We start from the raw sequence: 22605 nt of genomic DNA on the forward strand, positions 1-22605 counted from the left end.
TGAAAAGTGTGAACCCTATGGTGTAGGCATTCCTCTGCTCAGCATTTAATCAACTGCTCATGAGCTTGTGGGACTGACAGACAAGGCACGATGTTTATGAAGCCACAAACACTTCAGGCAGGTGGCATTGGGGGATATTTAGATGCATGGATAGGTGGGGAATAAAAGGATGCAGACCACGTAAAGGCAAAAGGTCTTTAGTTTACATAGAAACATAGAAAAACTACAGCACAAACAGGTCCTTCGGCCCACAAGTTGTGCCGAACACATCCCTACCTTCTAGACCTACCTATAACCCTCCATCCTATTAAGCTCCATGTACTCATCCAGGAGTCTCTTAAAAGACCCTATTGAGTTCGCCTCCACCACCACTGACGGCAGCCGATTCCACTCGCCCACCACCCTCTGTGTGAAAAACTTACCCCTAACATTTCCCCTGTACCTACCCCCCAGCACCTTAAACCTGCGTCCTCTCGTAGCAGACATTTCCACCCTGGGAAAAAGCCTCTGAGAGTCCACCCGATCTATGCCTCTCAACATCTTATATACCTCTATTAGGTCTCCTCTCATCCTACGTCTCTCCAAGGAGAAAAGACCGAGCTCCCTCAGCCTATCCTCATAAGGCATGCCACTCAATCCAGGCAACATCCTTGTAAATCTCCTCTGCACCCTTTCAATCTTTTCCACATCCTTCCTATAGTGAGGCGACCAGAATTGAGCACAGTACTCCAAGTGGGGTCTGACGAGGGTCTTATATAGCTAGAAGGACGTCATGTGTTGGTGCAGGCTCTGTGGGCCGAAGGGCCTGTTCCTTTGTTGTACTGTCTTTTGTTTCTCTTTATCAGGCACAGACTGCCCTGGTCTAAATCAAAGTACTTAGATAGTGCTGGCTTGGATCACTGTGTGTGGAGTTTGCACATTCTCCCCATGTCTGCGTGAGTTTCCTCCATGTGCTCCAGTTTCCTCCCACAGTCCAAAGATGTGCGGGTTAGGTTGATTGGCCATACTCAATTGTTCCTTCGGGTCAAGGAGATTAGCAGGGTAAATACATGGGTTACAGGGATAGGGCCTGGGTGGGATTGTGGTCGGTGCAGTCCAGATGGACTAAATGGCCTCCTCCTACGCTGTAGGCATTCTACGATTCTATGATTCTGATACCGGGTCATCCAAAAACACTTTACAGCAAGTGCATTACTTTTTGTGGTGTACTTATTGATGTAATGTTGGCCAAGGCAGCGAAACCCACACCTTAATGTAGGAAGGTGAAAAAATGGGAGAAAAGAGAAAGCTCCCCGTGTAATAATGACCAGATAATCATTTTTATTCAAGTCGACTGAGGGATGAACATTGAAGACACCAGAGATAACCCCTCCCCCAGTGACGGAGCGTGCTCATGGGGCCTTGGTTTCATGTTTTGTCTGAAAGGCCATATCTCCCCTGCAATCTCTCAGGACGAGAGGGTTAGCTGGACCTTTGTGCTCACCTCTCTGGAATGGGACTCCAACCCTCTGATCCAGAGCCGCAGCTGTCACCCTGAAGACAGACATCAAACAACTGAGGATTGGCCAAATGCCTGTAAGAAGCGACCAGCTGTCGGAGGAGATGTCACTCGGAAGGAGTTACTGGCAGGGGGTGGGATTCTCAGCCATGGACACCCCTCCCCCAGAGAAACTGCAGGTGTCAGAAACTTGGAATTCAAATATGTCAGAAACGTCACGTGGGCCCAGTGAGCCTCTGTGGAAAGCCAATCAACTCCTCTGGTGTGGAGGGAAGCATAGCGACGGGATCCCTTCATCACAGGATAGACCCAGCGACAGTCTCCTGGCTGTGCTGAAACCTCCCCTCACCAGGTCGGGGGTGGAAGGGGCTGATACAGGACTCTCAACCGCCAATCAATTAATACCCATCATCCCTCAGCCCACTGCAGGCGAGTGGTGGCTCAGAATTGGATGGAAGTTACACTGCCTCCCTGTGTCTCCCAAAGACCACCCCGAAGATCTTCCTGTGGAGGGGAGGGGGTGTGGCTTCCTCGCTTGATCGAAGGATCTGGCATTGGGAAGGTTGATTTGATTTAATTTATCATAGTCACATGTATTAACATACAGTGAAAAGTATTGTTTCTTGCGCACTATACGGACAAAACATACCGTGCATAGAGAAGGAAATGAGAGAGTGCAGAATGTAGTGTTACAGTCATAGCTAGAGTGTAGAGAAAGATCAACTTAATGCAAGGTAAGTCTATTCAAAAGTCTGATAGCAGCAGGGAAGAAGCTGTTCTTGAGTCGGTTGGTACGTGACCTCAGACTTTTGTATCTTTTTTCCGACGGAAGAAGGTGGAAGAGAGAATGTCCGGGGTGCGTGGGGCCCTTAATTATGCTGACTGCTTTGCCGAGGCAGTGGGAAGTGTAGACAGAGTCAATGGGTGGGAGGCTGTTTTGCGTGATGGATTGGGCTACATCCACGACCTTTTGTAGTTTCTTGCGGCCTTGGGCAGAGCAGGAGCCCATACCAAGCTGTGATACAACCAGAAATAATGTTTTCTATGGTGCATCTGTAGACACAGGGGTAGAGAGATGAAGAGGGAATTCGACTGCCTAGTACCAAGGCAGTTGAACGCATGGCTGGCAGTGATGGAATGATTAAAATCAGGGATGCGCAAGAATCAGAGGAATATAGAGATCTTGGAATGTTGGCGGAAGCCGGAATGGAGGATTACAGAGTGAGAGAGGAGCGAGGCAGTGGAGGGATTTGAACACAAGAAAGGGAATTTGTTTGCGGCACCATCGGACGCTAAGCTGATGTAGGTTTGTGAGCACAGCTGTTAGGACTGAGTAGGACATGATGAGAGTTAGGGGACAAGCAGTGGGGTTACGAAGGAGCACAGCCCGATGAAGAGCAGGGGGGGGCGCCGGCTTGTAAAGCATTGGAACAGTCGAGAGCGTCCGGAGCAGTCGCTAGCACCTGTTCCTCGACCCCGGGTCCCCCACCCCATCCCGTGCCACTTACAGCTGTCACTCTCACAGCTCCTGAAGGCTTTTAAAAAAAGAATTGCTTCAGCACTCAGCCGAGGCAGCATTGTTTGAATTTTTAAGACTAACACAGGAAAAGTTAGTGCTGGGTGGTGGCTGATTGAAACCATTCACTGCAGACTTTAACGTCCCCATTATGGCTTGGTTTTTCCTACCCTTCTCACTCTCAAAAAGAATTCTCCCCAACTGCCTCCCCACTCCCCACCCCCCCCCAACTCTACCCCTCCCCCCCCACCCCTCACCCTCCAGCTGTTCTAGAATTATTTGTCCGCTGATTTCTATTATCTCCTTTCATCATATGTTTTTGACCTATTTTGAACTTTAACCTGGGTGCTCCTATTCGCGGAGAGTTCTTCCTGTTCTATAGCTAGTGGCAGCAAGGTTCATCCTGTTAATTTATTTAATTCATAAAACCAAAGGACCATAAGACGGAGGGGCAGAAGTAGGCCATTCGGCCCATCGAGTCTGCTCCACCATTCAATGAGATCATGACCGATGATCCTCAATTCCACTTTCCCGCCTTATCTCCATAACCCATAGAGATTTACTAGGATGCTACCGGGACTTGATGGTTTGAGTTATAAGGAGAGGCTGGATAGACTGGGACTTTTTCCTGTGGAGCGTAGGAGGCTGAGGAGTGATCTTATGGAGGTCTATAAAATAATGAGGGGCATAGACAAGGTAGATAGTCAATATCTTTTCTCAAAGGTAGGGGAGTCTAAAACTAGAGGGCATAGGTTTAAGGTGAGAGGGGAGAGATACAAAAGGGTCCAGAGGGGCAATTTTTTCCACACAGAGGGTGGTGAGTGTCTGAAACAAGCTGCCAGAGGTAGTAGTAGAGGTGGGTGCAATTTTGTCTTTTAAAAAGCGTTTAGACAGTTACATGGGTAAGATGGGTATAGAGGGATATGGGCCAAATGCGGCCAATTGGGACTAGTTTAGGGGTTTAAAAAAAGGGTGGCATGGACAAGTTGGGCCAAAGGGCCTGTTTCCATGCTTTCTCACATCTGTAACCCCCAATTCCCTTACTGATTACAAATGTCTATCTCAGCCTTGAACATATTTAACGACCCAGCCTCTACAGCCCTCTGCGGTAAAGAATTACACAGATTCACTACCCTCTGGGAGAAAAAATTCCTCCTCATCTCAGTCTGAAATGGGTGACCCCCTCACTCTGAGATTATGCCCTCTGGTCCGGGACTCTCCCACAAGGGGAAACAACCTCTCAGCACCTACCCTGTCAAGCCCCCTGAGAATCCGATATGTCTCAATAAGGTCACCTCTCATTCTTCTAAACTCCAGTGAGTGCAGGCCCTGACCTATTCCACCTCTCCTCATAAGAAAATCCTTTTGTACCCAGGATCGACCGAGTGAACGTTCTCTGGACTCCCTTATATTGATGATAAAAAATACCCTGATACTACTATAAGAGGAGTTCTCTCCGATGTCCTGGCCAATATTTATCCCCCAACCAACATCACAATCCAGGAATGTCCAATTGTTTTGTTCTCATGAGCTCCTTGGATGCATTTCAGTTGGAAAATTAGAAATGAGTTTGCATTAATATAGCGCCTTTCACAACCTCAGGACATCCTAACGTGCATCACAGCCGATTGTACAATGCTAGAGAACAGAAGGAGGCCATTCAGCCCATTATGCACCTCCTGGCTCTTTTTAAGAACTATCCAGTTAGTTGGGCTCCCATAAGACCATAAGGCATAGGAGCAGAATTAGGCCACTCGGCCCATTGAGTCTGCTCCGCCATTCAATCATGGCTGATATTTTTCTCATCCCCATTCTCCTGCCTTTTCCCCATAACCCTTGATCCCCTTATTAATCAAGAACCTATCTCTCTGTCTTAAAGACACTCAATGACCTGGCCTCCACAGCCTTCTGTGGCAAAGAGTTCCACAGATTCACCACCCTCTGGCTGAAGAAATTCCTCAGCCCAGCTGTTTCCCCAGATTCCCACAAATACTTCCGCCTCCAAGGATTTGGCTGATTTCAAATGCCATAAAACTGGTTCTAAACCAAAAGAAATGTGTACCCTTGCTGTCTGGTCACTGTTATGATGTAGGAAACATGGCAGCTGTGTAGAATACTGGTTTCCTTATTTAAGGAAGGATGTAGATGTGTTGTTAGAAGCAGTTCAGAGAAGGTTTACTGGACTAATATCTGGAATGATTATTTGAACAGAGACAATATGCAGGGGTACTGACAAGATAAAGTTATCATGGTCCCAGATGACCATAGGCTGCTCACCCCTTTGAGGGGGAGAGTTGACTGGTGGTGATTTAACCTGAGGGTCGCCCCCACCTCAGGTGAGGGGCAAGGTTGAGAAGGCGGAAGATTAGAAATGAGTTTGCATTAATGTACGGGTTCATGGACGGGTTCATGGATGAGAGGGGTGTGGAGGGATATGGTCCAAGTGCAGGTCAGTGGGACTAGGCATAAAATGGTTCGGCACAGACAAGAAGGGCCAAAAGGCCTGTTTCTGAGCTGTAATTTTCTATGGTTCTGTGGTAGCACCTTTCACAACCTCAGGCCATCCTAACGTGCATCACAGCCGATTGTACAATGCTAGAGAACAGAAGGAGGCCATTCAGCCCATTATGCATCTCCTGACTCTTTTTAAGAACTGTCTAGTTAGTTGGACTCACATAAAACCATAGGAACAGAATTCGGCCACTCGGCCCATCGAGTCTGCTCCACCATTCAATCATGGCTGATATTTTTCTCATCCCCATTCTCCTGTCTTTTCTGAACAACCTCAGCTGGTACTGGGAATTGAACTCGCGCTGTTGGCATCGCTCTGCATCACTGACCAGCCATCCAGCTAACTGAGCTAAACTGACTCAGCTTTCGCCTGCGCCCTTGCCTGCAAGGGCTGAATGGCCTCCTTCTACTCCATAACATTTCTGGTAATTCTGTGTGGTCTTATGAGAAAAGTTTGAAAAGGCTAGGCTCGTGTCCGCTGGAGTTTAGAAGAGTAAGAGGCGACTTGATTGAAACATACAAGATCCTGAGGGCTCTTGACAGGGTGGATCTGGAGAGGATGTTTCCACTTGTGGGAGAATCTAAAACTAGGGGTCACTGTCCAAAAATAAAGGGTCACCCATTTAAGAATGAGATGAAGGGAACTTTCTTCTCTCAGAGGGTTGTGTCTCTGGAACACTCTTCCTCAGAAGGCAGTGGAAGCAGAGTCTTTGAATATTTTTAAGACAGAGCAAGATCGATTCTTGGTTTACAAGGGGGTGAAAGGTTATCGCGGAATGTGGGGTTGAGATTACAAACAGATCAACCATGATCTTAATTAATGGCAGAGCAAGCTTGAGGGGCTGAGTGGCCTACTCCTCATCTGTCTGTAGCCAATTTGAACAGCTCCAAACAACAAGGAGGTAAATGACCAGATAAGCAGAGGGATAACTATTGGCCAGGACATCAGGGAATTCCCCTTTAAGTGGTGTCAGGGTATCTTTAGCATCCACTCAGGAGGGAAGATGGTGCCTATGAGATTAAACACATTCTCATTACATGAGCAGATGTCTCTGGTCGATGATCTTACACAGGAACAGCAGGAACCATTCAATCCTTTTATTTCTTCCACAGTTCAATGAGATCAAAGCTGACATATGACCCAACTCTATATACCTGCCTTGCCCCGCCCCCATATCCTCTATCCAACTAACCTATCAACCTCAGTTTTAAAATTAACTGAATCAACTTCATACACAAGAATTGAACATAGAAGTAAGGATGTTATGCTTCAGTTATACAGGGCATTGGTCAGACCACATCTCAAGTAATGTGCACAGTGTTGGTTTCCACGGTAGCACAGTGGTTAGCACTGCTGTCTCCACAGCGCCAGGGACCCGGGTTCAATTCCGGGCTTGGGCCATCGTCCGTGCGGAGTTTGCACGTTCTCCCTGTATCTGCGCGGGTTTCCTCCGGTTTCCTCCCACAGTCCGAAAGACGTGCTGGTTATGGGCATTGACCGTGCTAAATTCTCCCTCATTGTACCCGAACAGGCACCGGAGTGTGGGGATTTTCACAGTAACTTCATTGTAGTGTTAATGTAAGTCTACTTGTGACACTAGTGAATAAACCTTAATGGCTCCTCCTTTGGTACAGTGCCTATTTATGTCTGATTTATACACCAATGATAAGGGGCGGGATTCTCCGGCCGCGCCCACATGAAGCGCGGAAAAATCCCGCTCGAGGTCAACAGACCTTCGCGTAAGCGGTGTCCTGCTCGCTACGATTCCCATGACGGGCGGGACGGGAAAGTTCAACCCGTGGTCTTCTGGAATGGTTTACGATGTGAAAGGCGCTACATGCAAGCTGATGATTTGTGGTTTTAAGCAGCAGAAAACAGAGGCTAAATCATCGCCTGCTGGAAACGAGAGAAGAATTCTCACAATGCTGCAAACACAGATGGAACAGAACCACTCCAACCCTGGCTCAGCTTAATGACTGACAGTTCCTAATAATGGAAAGTGCCTACGTTTCTTTTCAGAAAGCATCCAATAAAAAATTCAGAAGCATAATCAGTGGTACAATGGTTTAGTGCGATTGGCATGGTAATCTGGATTTGCGGTTTATCCAGAGGGAACCATCTTGCAAGTTCTCCAACCTAACTGCGAATGATCACATAAGACCATAAGATATAGAGGCAGAATTAGGCCATTCGGCCCATCGAGTCTGGTCCACCATTCAATCATGGCTGATACGATTCTCATCCCCATTCCCCTGCCTTCTCCCCATAACCCTTGATCCCTTTATTAATCAAGAACCTACCTATCTCTGCCTTAAAGATACTCAATGACCTGGCCTCCACAGCCTTCTGTGGCAATAAGTTCCAGAGATTCACCACCCTCTGGCTGAAGAAATGCCTCTTCATCTCAGCTTGAAAGGAGCGTCCCTTCACTCTGAGGTTGTGCCCTCGAGTTCTAGTCTCTCCCACTAATGGAAACATCCTCTCCACATTCACTCTATCTAGCTTTCTCAGTATTCTGTAAGTTTCAATGAGATCCCCCCTCATCCTTCTAAACTCCAATGAGTACAGACCCAGAGTCCTCAATCATTCCTCATACAACAAGCACTTCATTCCAGGGATCATTCTTGTGAACCTCCTCTGTACCCTTTCCAAGGCCAGCACATCCTTCCTTAGATACGGGGCCCAAAGCTGTTCACAATATTCCAAATGGTGTCTGACCAGAGCCTTATACAGCCTCAGCAGCACATCCCTACTCTTGTATTCTAGCCCTCTAGGAATGAATGCTAACATTGAATTTGCCTTCCTAACTGCCGGCTGAACCTGCATGTTAACCTTAAGAGGGTTCTGAACCAGGACTCCCAAGTCCCTTTGTGCTTCAGGTTTCCGAACCCTTTCTCCATTTAGAAAATAGTCTCCGCGTCTAATCTTCCTACAAAGTGCATAACCTCCCACTTCCCCACATGCTCATTCACCAGGCCACCACCTCAATCACACCATTGAAATTGAGGTACATTGACTGTTTCATTTTCTCCTGATTTACATGGTATAGGATTTATAGCATGGGAACAGGCCATTCGGCCCAGCTAGTTGGTGCCAGCTAGCTCCAACAGTGTCCTCCCATTTCATTCCCTTCTATTCTCTTCCCTGTTGTACACTAACCTTTGACTGATTTCAAAAGAGGCTTAGATAAGAATCCAGAGGGGTACCATTCGCAGGGCTATGGGGAAAGGACCAGCTAAATTGCTCTTGTAGGGAGCTAGCATAGATGGGCCGATACGCCTCTTTCTATGCTAGAACCACTCTCTAATGCTTTCTCTGAAGAACCTCTATGCTACTCGCCTCCTCTTGGTATCGAGTTCCATTTTCTCAGACGGTGGCACAGTGGTTAGCAGTGGTTAACCCAGAGACCTGGGTTCAATTCCGGCCTCAGGTCACTGCCTGTATAGAGTTTGCACATTCTCTCCGGTTTCCTCCCACACCCCAAAGGTGTGCGAGTCAGGTGGATTGGCCAGGCTAAATTGCCACACAGTGTCAGGGGGATTAGCAGGGTAAATACGTGGGGTTACGGGAGTAGGGCCTGGGTGGGATTGTGGTCGGTGCAGATTCGATGGGCCGAATGGCCTCCTCCTGCACTGTAGAGATTCTATGATCCTCACCACACCAAGTTCCTTCGAAATTCTCCATCTGATTTCTCAGTGACCATCTCATGAAGTCACACCGTATCTTAGCGACGGACAGAAAACTTTGTGCAGCGGACGGTCGAATTTCCAATCTGCGAGCTGAAAGTGGGATCCCAGGCAAGGTTGCAGTCCTGCAGAGAGGTGTGGACAACCTCTGTGGTGTGGAAATAAAGGACCCTTCGATACGCAGGACGAAGGCGCGCATGTGCTTGCAGGAAATTCAGACTCTGATTCATTTAAACAGAGAGACCAAAAGAATTCAATTTGAATAGGTGACCCGTCTGTTACAATGCAGACCACATCACATATTCAGCAACAGCAAGAAATGGCTGAAGGCGTTAAGGATCCTGACAATATTCCAGCAGAAATACGGACGACTTGTGCTCCAGAATTGCCATGCCCCTAGCCAAGCTCTTCCAGAACAGTTACAACACTAGCATCTACCCGGCATAATGTTCAGAACCATTCGCGTTTCCTCAGATACTGAAGCAGCCCATCTCCAAATGCAACGAGACCTCAACAATATCCAGGCTTGGGCTGATAAGTGACAAGTAAAATTCACACCACATATGTGCCAGGCAATGACCATCTTCAACAACACGAGATGATCTAACAATCGTCACTTGACATTCAAAGGCATTAATATCACTCAATCCCCCACTATCAATACCCTGGGGGTTACTATTGACCTGAAACTGAACTGGACTAACCATATAAATACAGTGGCTACAAAATCAGGTCATTGACTAGGAATCCTTTCGTGAGTTACTCACCTTCTGACTTCCCAAAGCCTATCATAAGAACATGAAAACTAGGAGCAGGAGTAGGCCATCTAGCCCCTCGAGCCTGCCCCGCCATTCAATAAGATCATGGCTGATCTGAAGTGGATCAGTTCCACTTACCCGCCTGATCCCTATAACCCCTAATTCCCTTACCGATCAGGAATCCATCTATCCGTGATTTAAACATATTCAAAGAGGTAGCCTCCACCACTTCAGTGGGCAGAGAATTCCAGAGATTCACCACCCTCTGAGAGAAGAAGTTCCTCCTCAACTCTGTCCTAAACTGACCCCCTTTTATTTTGAGGCTGTGCCCTCTAGTTCTAGCTTCCTTTCTAAGTGGAAAGAATCTCTCCACCTCTACCCTATCCAGCCCCTTCATTATCTTATAGGTCTCTATAAGATCCCCCCTCAGCCTTCTAAATTCCAATGAGTACAAACCCAATCTGCTCAGTCTCTCCTCATAATCAACACCCCTCATCTCTGGTATCAACCTGGTGAACCTTCTCTGCACTCCCTCCAAGGCCAATATATCCTTCTGCAAATAAGGGGACCAATACTGCACACAGTATTCCAGCTGCGGCCTCACCAATGACCTGTACAGATGCAGCAAGACATCTCTGCTTTTATATTCTATCCCCCTTGTGATATAGGCCAACATCCCATTTGCCTTCTTGATCACCTGTTGCACCTGCAAACTGGGTTTTTGCGTCTCATGCACAAGGACCCCCAGGTCCCTCTGCACAGCAGCATGTTGTAATTTTTTCCATTTAGATAATAATCCAATTTGCTATTATTTCTTCCAAAGTGAATAACCTCGCATTTATTAACGTTATACTCCATCTGCCAGATCCTCGCCCACTCACTCAGCCTGTCCAAATCTCTCTGCAGACCTTCTACGCCCTCCACACGATTCACTTTTCCACTTATCTTTGTGTCATCTGCAAACTTTGTTACCCTACACTCAGCCCCCTCCTCCAGATCATCTATATAAATGGTAAATAATTGAGGCCCCAGTACCGATCCCTGCAGCACGCCACTCGTTACCATCTGCCAACCAGAAAAGCACCCATTTATTCCACCATCTACAAGTCACAAGTCAGGAGTGTGATGGAACACTCCCCAATTGCCTGGATGGGTGCAGCTCCAACAACACTCAAGAAGCTTGACACCATCCAGGTCAAAGCAGCCCACTTGATTGGCACCCCATCTACAAACATTCACTCCCTCCACCACTGGTGCATAGTAGCAGCAGTGTGTATCATCTTCAAGATGCATGGCAAGAACTCACCAAGGCTCCTTAGGTAGCACCTACAAATCCACAACCCCTACCATCTAGAAGGACAAGGGCAGCTGATATCTGGAAACAGCACCAACCGGAGATTCCCCTCCAAGCCACTCACCATCCTGACTTGGAAATATATCGCTATTCCTTCACTGTCGCTGGGTCAAAATCCTGAAACTCCCTCCCTAACAGCATGGTGGGTGTACCTCCACCACATGGACTGCAGCGATTCAAAAAGGCAGCTCACCACCACCTTTTCAAGGACAACTAGGGATGGGCAATAAATGCTGGGCAGCCAGTGATGCCCATGAACTATGAAATAATTTTAAAAATACTTACACCCCGTCTCTCACTTCACATCAGCCAATCCGTTCTTCCTGTGTTTCTCGAGTTTCCTTGCACCTTGCAACTCACTTCCCAAGTTCCATGTTCTGAACACTCTGGGGTTAAAACGATTTCTCCTGAATTCCCGATTGGATGTCTAGTACCTTCAATACTGCTCTCTCATTCAATTATAACCTTCTCCACGCCTCCCCTAACAAACCCTCTCATAATCATCGAAGCTCTGTTAGATCACCTCTCATCCTCGTTTCTCTAGCTCCAGGTCTGTCAATCTTTCCAAATAGTCAAAACCTCTCAGTTCAGGAATCAGAAAAATTAGAAGCAGGAGTAGCCATTCGGCCCTTCGAGCCTGCTCCTCCATTCATTTTGATCATGGCTGATCAAATTCAATATCCTGATTCCCCCCTTCCCTTCATATCCCTTGATTCCTTTAGCCCCAAGAGCTATTATCTAATTTCTTCTTGAAATCAGACATTTTGGCCTCAACTACTTTCTGTGGGAATGAATTCCATACATTCACCACCCTCTGGGTGAAGAAATTTCTCCTCACCTCAGTTTTGAAAGGTTTGCCCCTTATCCTCAAACTATGACCCCTAGTTCTGGACTCCCCCACCATTGGAAACATACTTTCTGAATCTATCTTGTCTAACCCTGTTAGAATTTTATAAGTTTCTATGAGATCCCCTCTCACTCTTCTAAACTCCAGTGAATATAATCCTAACCGACTTAGTCTCTCCTCATATGACAGACCTGCCATCCCAGGAATCAGCCTGGTAAACCTTCACTGTACTCCCTCTATAGCAAGGACATCCTTCCTCAGATAAGGACACCAAAACTGCACACAATACTCCAGGTGTGGCCTCACCAACACCCTATACAATTGCAGCAAAACATCCCTATTCCTATACTCAAATCCTCTCGCTATGAAGGCCAACATACCATTTGCCTTCTCTACTGCCTGCTGTACCTGCGTTCAAGTGAATCTTCTTTGCACTTTTTCCAGTGACTCAGTGTCCTCTATATAAACCAGAACCATTCCCAGTCGTGACTAATTATCACCCGTTTGGGATTTCATTGGTTTTCAATTGAACCATTTTTGGACTTGAGTGATTTATGTTAAATGCAAGGTGGTGTAGAAAACATGGCCGGGGTTTTCCAGCCCCGATGGGCTTCGGTGCAGGTGGGATTGGAAAAATTGGAGAGTGATTTATTTTTTTATTAATTCGTGGGACATGGGCATCACTGGCTGGCCAGCATTTATTGCCCATCCCTAGTTGCCCTTGGAGGGCAGTTGCGAGTCAACCACATTGCTGTGGCTCTGGAGTTGGTTGCCCAGAGCATTAGCTGAGTTTCTGGATTAATAATCTTGCGATCATACCACTAGGCCATCGCCTCCCTAAATCAATCCCCAACTGACCTTTAAAGGCTTTCCGAATTTCCTCGTCTCGTTTATGATAATGCCCGGTGTTATTGTGGGGGTGGTGGGCGGGGCGGGGGGTGCGGAATCCCACCCTTCCACCCCAAAGATTTAGAGCACAGATTGAAGCCATTCGGCCCATCGTGTCTGCACCACCCCCCCCTGCTCGAGCAACCCAAAGCTAATCCTGTTGCTTTCCCTGCTTTGAATCTTTATCCACATTTTCCTCAATGCGTGCTCTGGAATACTCCTCAATTTCTCCCTGTGGTAAACCATTCCCAGATGCCAGCAACCCTCGGGGTAACAAATCCTCTCCTAACCACCCGGATTGCTCTCTTAGTGACCAGTTGAAATGAGAGGCTTCCAGGGCAAACAATGCCTTCCCCTTTCCTCATCAAACCTTCCATCATTGTTAAAAGTTTATTCATTTAAATCTCCCTTCTCCAGTGGAAACAGTCAGAGTCTTGAAGTAATTTTCATCATAAGTTCATAAGATATAAGAGCAGAATGAGGCCATTTGGCCCATCGAGTCTGTTCCACCATTCGATCATGGCTGTTATGCTCCTCATCCCCATTTTCTTGCCTTCTCCCCATAACCCTTCAACCCATTACCAATTAAAAATCTGTCCAACTCCTCCTTAAACTTACTCACTGTCCTAGCATCCACTGTCCAACATTCCACCACTTCTTTGGGAGAAGTAGTTTCTCCTCAACTCTGTTTTAAATTTGCTCCCCCTTATCCTAAGACTATGACCTCTCATCCTAGAATGTCCCACAAGAGGAAGCATCCGCTCCACGCCTACGTTATCCATATCTTTTATCATCTTGTATACCTCAATTTGATCTTCCCTCAATCTTCTCAATTCCAGAGAGTTTCGGCCCAAACTGTTCAATCTCTCTTCATACGGCAAACCCCTCATTTCTGGAATCAATCTAGTGAACCTCCTCTGAACTGCCTCCAATGTCACTACACCTTTCCTCAAATACGGGGACCAAAACTGTGCACAATATTCCAGGTGCGGCCTCGTCAATGCCTTGTATAGTTGCAACAATACTTCCTTCCCTTTATATCCATTCCTTTAGCTATAACTGCCAACATTCCATTAAATGTGAAGGCATTTGCCAAGATCACCAAAGTCATTCACTGAGCAGTTTAAAAAGGCCTCCTTTTGCCTTTTGAGGGGAGCACGCTGAATGTTTGATGCACTCCACACGAACGTCGCTCTCTTCCTGACTGTTGCCCTCCACTGAGTGACAGCTACAGCCTGCAATGTCTGGTGAATCCTGCCAACATCAGGTCTACCACAGGACATCCTAGTATGCTGCCGGACTGATCACTTGCCAGAGAAAGGGAGGAAATCATTGCAGTCGATAGCATAGCACAGACTGAAGCCATTCGGCCCACCTAGTGTGTGCCATCTTTTTCAGAGTGAACGGCTTCGTCCCGCTGGCTGGCTGCTTTCCACAATGTACAGCACCCATCACAATCTCAGGATTCCACAATACTTTACAGCCAGTCGAGTCCTTTTAAAATGGACTCATCGTTATCATAGGAAATGCAGCAAACTTAGAACCGTAGAATCCCTACAGCGCAGAAGGAGGCCATTCAGCCCATTGAGTCTGCACCGACTCTCTGAAAGATAATCTTACCCAGACCCACCAACCCCCACCACCACCTCCTCACCCTATCCCCGTAGCCCCATGCATTTACCATGGCCAATCCACCTAACCTACACACTTTTGGACACTAAGGGGCAATTTAGCATGGCCAATCGACCTAACCCGAACATCTTTCAGACTGTGAGAGAGGAAACCGGAGCACCCGGAGGAAACCCACGCAGACATGGGGAGAATGTTCAGACTCCACACAGACAGTGACCCAAGCTGGGAATCGAACCCAGGTCCCTGGCGCTGTGAGGCAGCAGTGCTAACCACTGTGCTACCGTGCCAACTTCGACAAATGCCAACAAGATAACAATCAGTTAATCTGTTTTTGATCACTGGTGTTGATTTGTGGAATAAATGTTGGTGGACATGTCTGGGGTGGGGCGGGAGGAGGAAATTCTCCCAATCTTCTCCAGAATTGAGAGTGCAGACAGGGCCTTTTAGTGGTTTATGGCTCACCTGACAGTGAAGCACTCCCTCGCTCCTGTACTGGGAGTGTCAGGCTGGATTCTGGGACCGAGCCCAGGGCTCCTGAACCAACAGCCTTCCAGCTCTCAGGAGCAATCCGTGGTGGTTACCTTATCCGCCGGTCCAATTTTCCCATCGGAACAGAGCCAGCGGCTCTTGTTGTGAATGAGCACAGCACCAATAATAAATATTAATAAACCATTTACACAGGCAATAAGCTGCAGAGGCAGATGGTTCGAACACATTTGCTGCCTGTTAAAATATCAGTGAATGATGAGGAGACTGTCAGCTGCAGTGAAGAGAATTCAAAGCTTACCGAGCTGTAACCATAGAATTACTGGGCAAAGAAGGAGGCCATTTGGCCCATCATGTGTATGCTGGCTCTCTCTCTCAAAGAGCTATCCAATTCGTGCCGCTGCCCCCAAAATGCCGTTCTCACCCCTCAAAATCTCATCGAGACTGAGCTCATGACACTGACTCCCTTTTGTAAAGGGCGGCACGGTGGTTAGCACTGCTGCCTCACAGCGCCAGGGACCCGAGTTCGATTCCTGGCTTGGGTGACTGTGCGGAGTCTGCATGTCCTCCCCGTGGGTTTCCTCCGGGTGCTCCGGTTTCCTCCCACAGTCCGATAAGACGTGCTGGTTGGGTGCATTGGCCATGCTAAATTCTCCCTCAGCGTACCCGAACAGGCAACTAAGGGATTTTCACAGCAACTTCATTGCAGTGTTAATGCAAGCCTACTTTTCACACGAATAAATAACCTTTAAAAGTAAGTCTAAAGGACATCTTACAGCCTGAACTGTTGGGTTTCGTCACACGAAAGTTCACGCTTGATGGGTGTACCCGCGACCCTGTATAACGGGTAGAGGTTAAATCATATAAAAATGACTACGAATACTGTCGCAGTAAAGGAAAGTGTAATCGCTGGTAACAGAACGTGTTTCGAGAAAGTGGCCTTCCAGATTTAAGTGTGAACTTTATTTTCCTTAGCCCTGAAACTGAATTCTCCTTTAGATTTTACAATTTTAGCATTTTTTTCTGGTTTGCTGTCTGTGCTGTGAGTTCCAGTAAGTCTCTAAGTTGTCTCTTGAAATAATGCAGCTTTTTGGCAAGGATATGTGAACTGAATCAATTAAAATAAAGATTGAGAAAGACTCTTTCCCCCCAAAACCCTAAAAATCCCTTTAAAAACTACAAATCCAGCACCCTTTGTTGTTGTATTTAAGCTACGTTCACTCAAGTGGTTATTATTAAGACACTTGAATCCACACCGGAGGGCGTCTATCGAAGTCGAAAGTGACTAGCACCAGCAAATCGATATGCCGTCAAGACAGAACGAGCTGGAACAGTACAAATCCCTTGCAGCTGAACAGGGAAAAAGGGCTGTTCGCCTCTCTGATGCATTCACTCACCCACATCTCCAGGTGTCCTGAATCTAGGCACACAGCAGCCAGGCTCTCTCTCCCCCCTCGGTTTAACTTTACACCGCAAGTTTGCAAACCCAGCGATTTGGGGAACAAAAAGAAAGACAGAAAAAGAAAGCCAGCTTTAAGAGCTGGGGGAGTTTTTAATCTGACACAGAGTGGACTAAAAGCTCCAGAGACGTGCCACTTGTTTGAAAGAACAAAGCTTTGTGAAAGAGAGAGGGAGAGAGAAAAGAGAGAGAGAGAGAGGAAGGACTGGGTTTAAATTTCCTGGCTAAAGACCAGCTGTCGATATTAACTGAGTCAATCGTGGGTGGGGGAGAGGGAGGGAGGGAGGGAGAGAGGGAGGGGATAGCCTGTATCTAAAAATAATATTAGCTAAATGTCTGAATGATAAGCTCCGTGATTTTGTCAGGATCTCATGAGGGTTCAGAGGCTTTTTTTGTCATTGCTTAAGGAGGGCCTTCTGCCTAGACTGCAGATTAAGATTCTCCACTCCTTGACAACACCCAGCACTGCCCGGAAACACCTCCTGGAGAGCTCCACATACCTTCCCTGCTACTCGCGAGCCCTCACTCCCTCCATCCCAGCTACCCTCTGTCTGCGGAGGCAACAGAGCTGATGAGACGTGAGCAGAGATTGAGTCAATGAGCAAACAGAGAATGCCATAAGACATAGGAGCAGAATTAGGCCGCTCGGCCCATCGAGTCTGCTTCTCCATTCAATCATAGAACATAGAACATAGAACAGTACAGCACAGAACAGGCCCTTCAGCCCACGATGTTGTGCCGAGCTTTATCTGAAACCAAGATCAAGCTATCCCACTCCCTATCATCCTGGTGTGCTCCATGTGCCTATCCAATAACCGCTTAAATGTTCCTAAAGTGTCTGACTCCACTATCACTGCAGGCAGTCCATTCCACACCCCAACCACTCTCTGAGTAAAGAACCTACCTCGGACATCCTTCCTATATCTCCCACCATGAACCCTATAATTATGCCCCCTTGTAATAGCTCCATCCACCCGAGGAAATAGTCTTTGAACGTTCACTCTATCTATCCCCTTCATAATTTTATAAACCTCTATTAAGTCTCCCCTCAACCTCCTCCACTCCAGAGAGAACAGCCCTAGCTCCCTCAACCTTTCTTCATAAGACCTACCCTCCAAACCAGGCAGCATCCTGGTAAATCTCCTTTGCACTCTTTCCAGCGCTTCCACATCCTCCTTATAGTGAGGTGACCAGAACTGCACACAATATTCTAAATGTGGTCTCACCAAGGTCCTGTACAGTTGCAGCATAACCCCACGGCTCTTAAATTCCAACCCCCTGTTCATAAACGCTAACACACTATAGGTCTTCTTCATAGCTGTATCCACTTGAGTGGCAACCTTCAGAGATCTGTGGATATGGACCCCAAGATCTCTCTGTTCCTTCACAGTCTTCAGAACCCTACCTTTGACCCTGTAATCCACATTTAAATTAGTCCTACCAAAATGAATCACCTCACATTTATCAGGGTTAAACTCCATCTGCCATTTTTCAGCCCAGCTTTGCATCCTATCTATGTCTCTTTGCAGCCTACAACAGCCCTCCACCTCATCCACTACTCCACCAATCTTGGTGTCATCAGCAAATTTACTGATCCACCCTTCAGCCCCCTCCTCTAAGTCATTAATAAAAATCACAAATAGCAGTGGACCAAGCACTGATCCCTGTGGCACTCCGCTAGCAACCTGCCTCCAATCCGAAAATTTTCCATCCACCACCATCCTCTGTCTTCGATCAGATAGCCAGTTACCTATCCAATCGGCGAACTTTCCCTCTATCCCACACCTCCTTACTTTCATCATAAGCTGACCATGGGGGTCCTTATCAAACGCCTTACTAAAATCCATTTATATGACATCAACTGCCCTACCTTCATCAACACACTTAGTTACCTCCTCAAAAAATTCTATCAAATTTGTGAGGCACGACTTGCCCTTCACGAATCCGTGCTGACTATCCCGGATTAATCCGCATCTTTCTAAATGGTCGTAAATCCCATCCCTAAGGATCTTTTCCATCAATTTACCAACCACCGAAGTAAGACTAACCGGCCTATAATTACCAGGGTCATTTCTATTCCCTTTCTTAGACAGAGGAACAACATTTGCCACTCTCCAGTCATCTGGCACCATCCCCGTGGACAGTGAGGACACAAAGATCAAAGCCAAAGGCTCTGCAATCTCATCCCTTGCCTCCCAAAGAATCCTAGGATATATTTCATCAGGCCCAGGGGACTTATCGACCTTCAGGTTATTCAAAACTGCTAGTACATCCCCCCTCATGGCTGATATTTCTCTCATCCTCACTCTCCTGCCTTTTCCCCATAACCTCTCATCCCTTTATTAATCAAGAACCTATCTATCTCTGTTTTAAAGACACTCAGTGACCTGGCCTCCAGAGCCTTCTGTGGCAAAGAGTTCCACAGATTCATCAGTCTCTGGCTGAAGAAATTCCTCCTCATCCCAGTTTTAAAGGATCGTCCCTTTAGGCTGAGGTTATGCTCTCTGGTTCTAGTTTTTCCAAGTAGTGGAAACATCCTCTCCACATCCACTCTATCCAGGCCTCGCAGTATCCTGTAAGTTTCAATAAGATCCCGCCACTCTGCTCCAGAGAAATCGATTGGACATCCTCTTGATTGCAGCCAATCATGTATTTTTCTTTTTGCTGTGTAGTCATGAAGTTTAAAAGTTTATTTATTGGTGTCACAAGTAGGCTTACATTAACACTGCAATGAAGTTACTGTGAAAATCCCCGATCGCCACACTCCGGCGCCTGTTCGGGTACACTGAGGGAGAATTTAGCATGGCCAATGCACCTAACCAGCAGGTCTTTGGAAACGAAGGGGTAAATTAGCACAGCTGATCCACCCAATCCGCTCATCTTTGGGCACTAAGGGCCAATTTAGCATGGCCAGTCCACCTAACCCGCACATCTTAAGAGTGTGGGAGGAAACTGGAGCACCCGGAGGAAACCCACCCAGACACGGGGAGAACGTGCAAACTCCACACAGACAGTGACCCAAGCTGGAAATTGAACCCGGGTCCTTGGTGCTGTGAGGCAGCAGTGCCAACCACTGTGCTACCGTGCCACTGAAGTGACAGCTTGGGTTCAGGTACTTGAGTCTCAGGGCTGGGGGCTTGAGCCCCAATCTGCTGGCTCCCTGGCACTCCCTGGCTAACCACAGTGCCATTCCTATGTGTTGTCATTAAATACTATGGCCGGAATTTTACCAGCGAGGGGCGGACCATGGAAAATCCGTTGACCTCAGGTGGGTATTTCCAGTTTCGGGCTGAGCGAGGCTGGAAAATCCTGCCTTTAACTTTCAACCAAACAAGACTCAACACCCTTCCATGAGACCTACTGAATACAACATACAACAACACCACTTGTTACCTCATCAACTCTTCCGGCCCTATTACCTAAAGCGCCTTTTCCTTATTGAACATACTGCCACTGGGAGTAGTTGTGTACTCATAATGTTGAACGCCACAATTAAACCTCCCCATAACCATCTCCACTCTGAGTCGAACAACCCCAGTTCTTCCCTCCTGCCGTAAATCATCTCCACTATTTAATTATGGGCTGGCGGATCGGCAAACAAATATAAAAAGAAATGTCTGTTGAGTATTTATTTATGAGAATGGTTCTGCTTTAAGGAAACTCGGGCTAACAAACTCAGAATGATAAACTCAGCCCAATTTGGCAAATGAGCTTAAATTGGCCCAATTTGGGTAATTGAAGTTTGGAATCTGGGTCTTTGCTCATCGCTATCAGCCCATCTATCATCATAGGAGCCTGGCTGACTCTCACTCTGTATCGGGAATAGTTCTATCCAGCTTCTGACATCTAAATGTTAAGCTCTGAGACACACACAAACTGGATAGGAAACAGATGTGCCCAAACTCTTAACCAGTTATACACCAATTATCACCTTTAACCAATTTATACTCATGATGTAGAGATGCTGGCATTGGACTGGGGTGGGCACAGTAAAAGGTCTCACAACACCAGGTTAAAGTTCACAGGTTTACTTGGTAGCACGAGCTTTCGGAACGCTGCTCCTTCACCTGATGAAGGGGCAGTGCTCCAAAAGCCCTTGCTACCAAATAAACCTGTTGGACTTTAATCTGGTGTTGTGAGACTTCTTACTGTGCCAATTTATACTCCGTGCAGGAACACTGGAGCATTTTATTTTGGGCTTTAAGGAACAATCTGATAATTTTCAGGCTTTATTTTTCAATCATGATGTTCAGAGGTTTGGAGGGCTATGAGGAGAGATTGGAGAAACTTGGTTTGTTCTCACTGGAGCGATGGAGGTTGAGGGGAGACCTGATAGAAGTCTACAAGATTATGAGGGGCATGGACAGAGTGGATAGTCAGAAGCTTTTTCCCAGGGTGGAAGAGTCAATTACTAGGGGGCATAGGTTTAAGGTGCGAGGGGCAAGGTTTAAAGGAGATGTACGAGGCAAATATTTTACACAGAGAGTAGTGGGTGCCTGGAACTCATTGCCGGGGGAGGTAGTGGAAGCGGATACGGTAGTGACTTTTAAGGGGCGTCTTGACAAGTACATGAATAGGATGGGAATAGAGGGATATGGTCTCCGGAAGGGTAGGGGGTTTTAGTTAAGTCGGGCAGCATGGTCGGTGCAGGCTTGGAGGGCCAAAAGGCCTGTTCCTGTGCTGTAACTTTCTTTGTCCTTTGTACTTTGTTTACTCGAAGGCTTTAATTTATTCATAGAAATCATAGAATCCCTACAATGCAGAAGGAGGCCATTCGGCCCATCGAGTCTGCACCGACCACAATCCCACCCAGGCCCTATTCCCGTAACCCCACATATTTACCCTGCTAATCCCCCTGACACTAGGGTCAATTAAGCATGGCCAATCCACCTAATCTGCACATCTTTGGACTGTGGGAGGAAACTGGAGCACCCGGAGGAAACCCACGCAGACATGTGGAGAACGTGCAAACTCCCCGCAGACAGTCACCCGAGGCTGGAATTGAACTCGTGGGTCCCTGGCGCTGTGAGGCAGCAGTGCTGAGCATGTGCAGCCCTTGTAAAATTACTGGAGATGGGAGAAACAAAGGAATACTTGACTGGATGGTGAAAATATTTGTTCATTTTCACATTGGTTTGCCCGGTGAAGATGAAGATACATTTTGGGGGGATGTGGGGTGCTGGCGAGGTCAGCATTTACTTCCCAATGCTGAATTGCTCTTCAGAAAGTGGTGCTGAGTTGGTTTCTTAAATCGCTGCAGTCCATGTGGTGTAGATTATTGGCCAGTTAACAGGAAACAGAGAGTTGGCATTAATGCATCCTTTTCTGGTTGGCCGGATGTGGTATGTGGTGTGCCACAGGGATCAGTGCCGGGACCTCAACTTTTTACAATTTATGTAAATACTCCTTATACACTATACACTCCTTATACTATACTCCTTATACACCTATGACTGTGCGGCCAAATTCCCCTCCAATTCGATTTTCAAGTTTGCTGACGACACCACTGTAGTGGGTCAGATCTCAAATAATGACGAGACGGAGTACGGGAATGAGATAGAGAATCTGGTGAACTGGTGCGGCAACAATAATCTCTCCCTCAATGTCAACAAAATGAAGGAGATTGTCATCGACTTCAGGAAACGTAAAGGAAAACATGCCCCTGTCTACATCAATGGGGACGAGGTAGAAATGGTCGAGAGCTTCAAGTTTTTAGGTGTCCAGATCACCAACAACCTGTCCTGGTCCCCCATGCCAACACTATAGTTAAGAAAGTCCCCCAACACCTCTACTTTCTCAGGAGACGAAGGACATTTGGCATGTCAACTATAAATCTTACCAACTTTTACAGATGCACTAGAAAGCATTCTTTCTGGTTGTATCACAGCTTGGTATGGCTCCTGCTCTGCCCAACACTGCAAGGAACTACAAAAGGTCATGAATGTAGCCCAATCCATCATGCAAACCAG

The 22605-nt window shown here is 47.0% G+C and overlaps 1 protein-coding gene across 3 annotated transcripts in view; it reads right to left on the reverse strand.

Annotated features, from left to right (window-relative positions):
• palld (palladin, cytoskeletal associated protein) overlaps positions 1–22605 on the reverse strand; it is a 460036-nt gene that overhangs the window by 297624 nt on the left and 139807 nt on the right. The window contains exon 1 of one of the 3 annotated variants that reach the window (XM_078215145.1): positions 16575–16799. The exons of the other annotated variants lie outside the window; for them this stretch is intronic. The gene's annotated coding sequence lies outside the window, so the exon portion shown is untranslated. Of the gene's footprint in view, positions 1–16574; positions 16800–22605 lie in introns of those variants that run through there. 3 annotated transcript variants of the gene reach the window in all.

This window comes from Mustelus asterias, chromosome 6 (assembly GCF_964213995.1).
Source record: "Mustelus asterias chromosome 6, sMusAst1.hap1.1, whole genome shotgun sequence".
Classification (NCBI taxonomy): domain Eukaryota; kingdom Metazoa; phylum Chordata; class Chondrichthyes; order Carcharhiniformes; family Triakidae; genus Mustelus; species Mustelus asterias.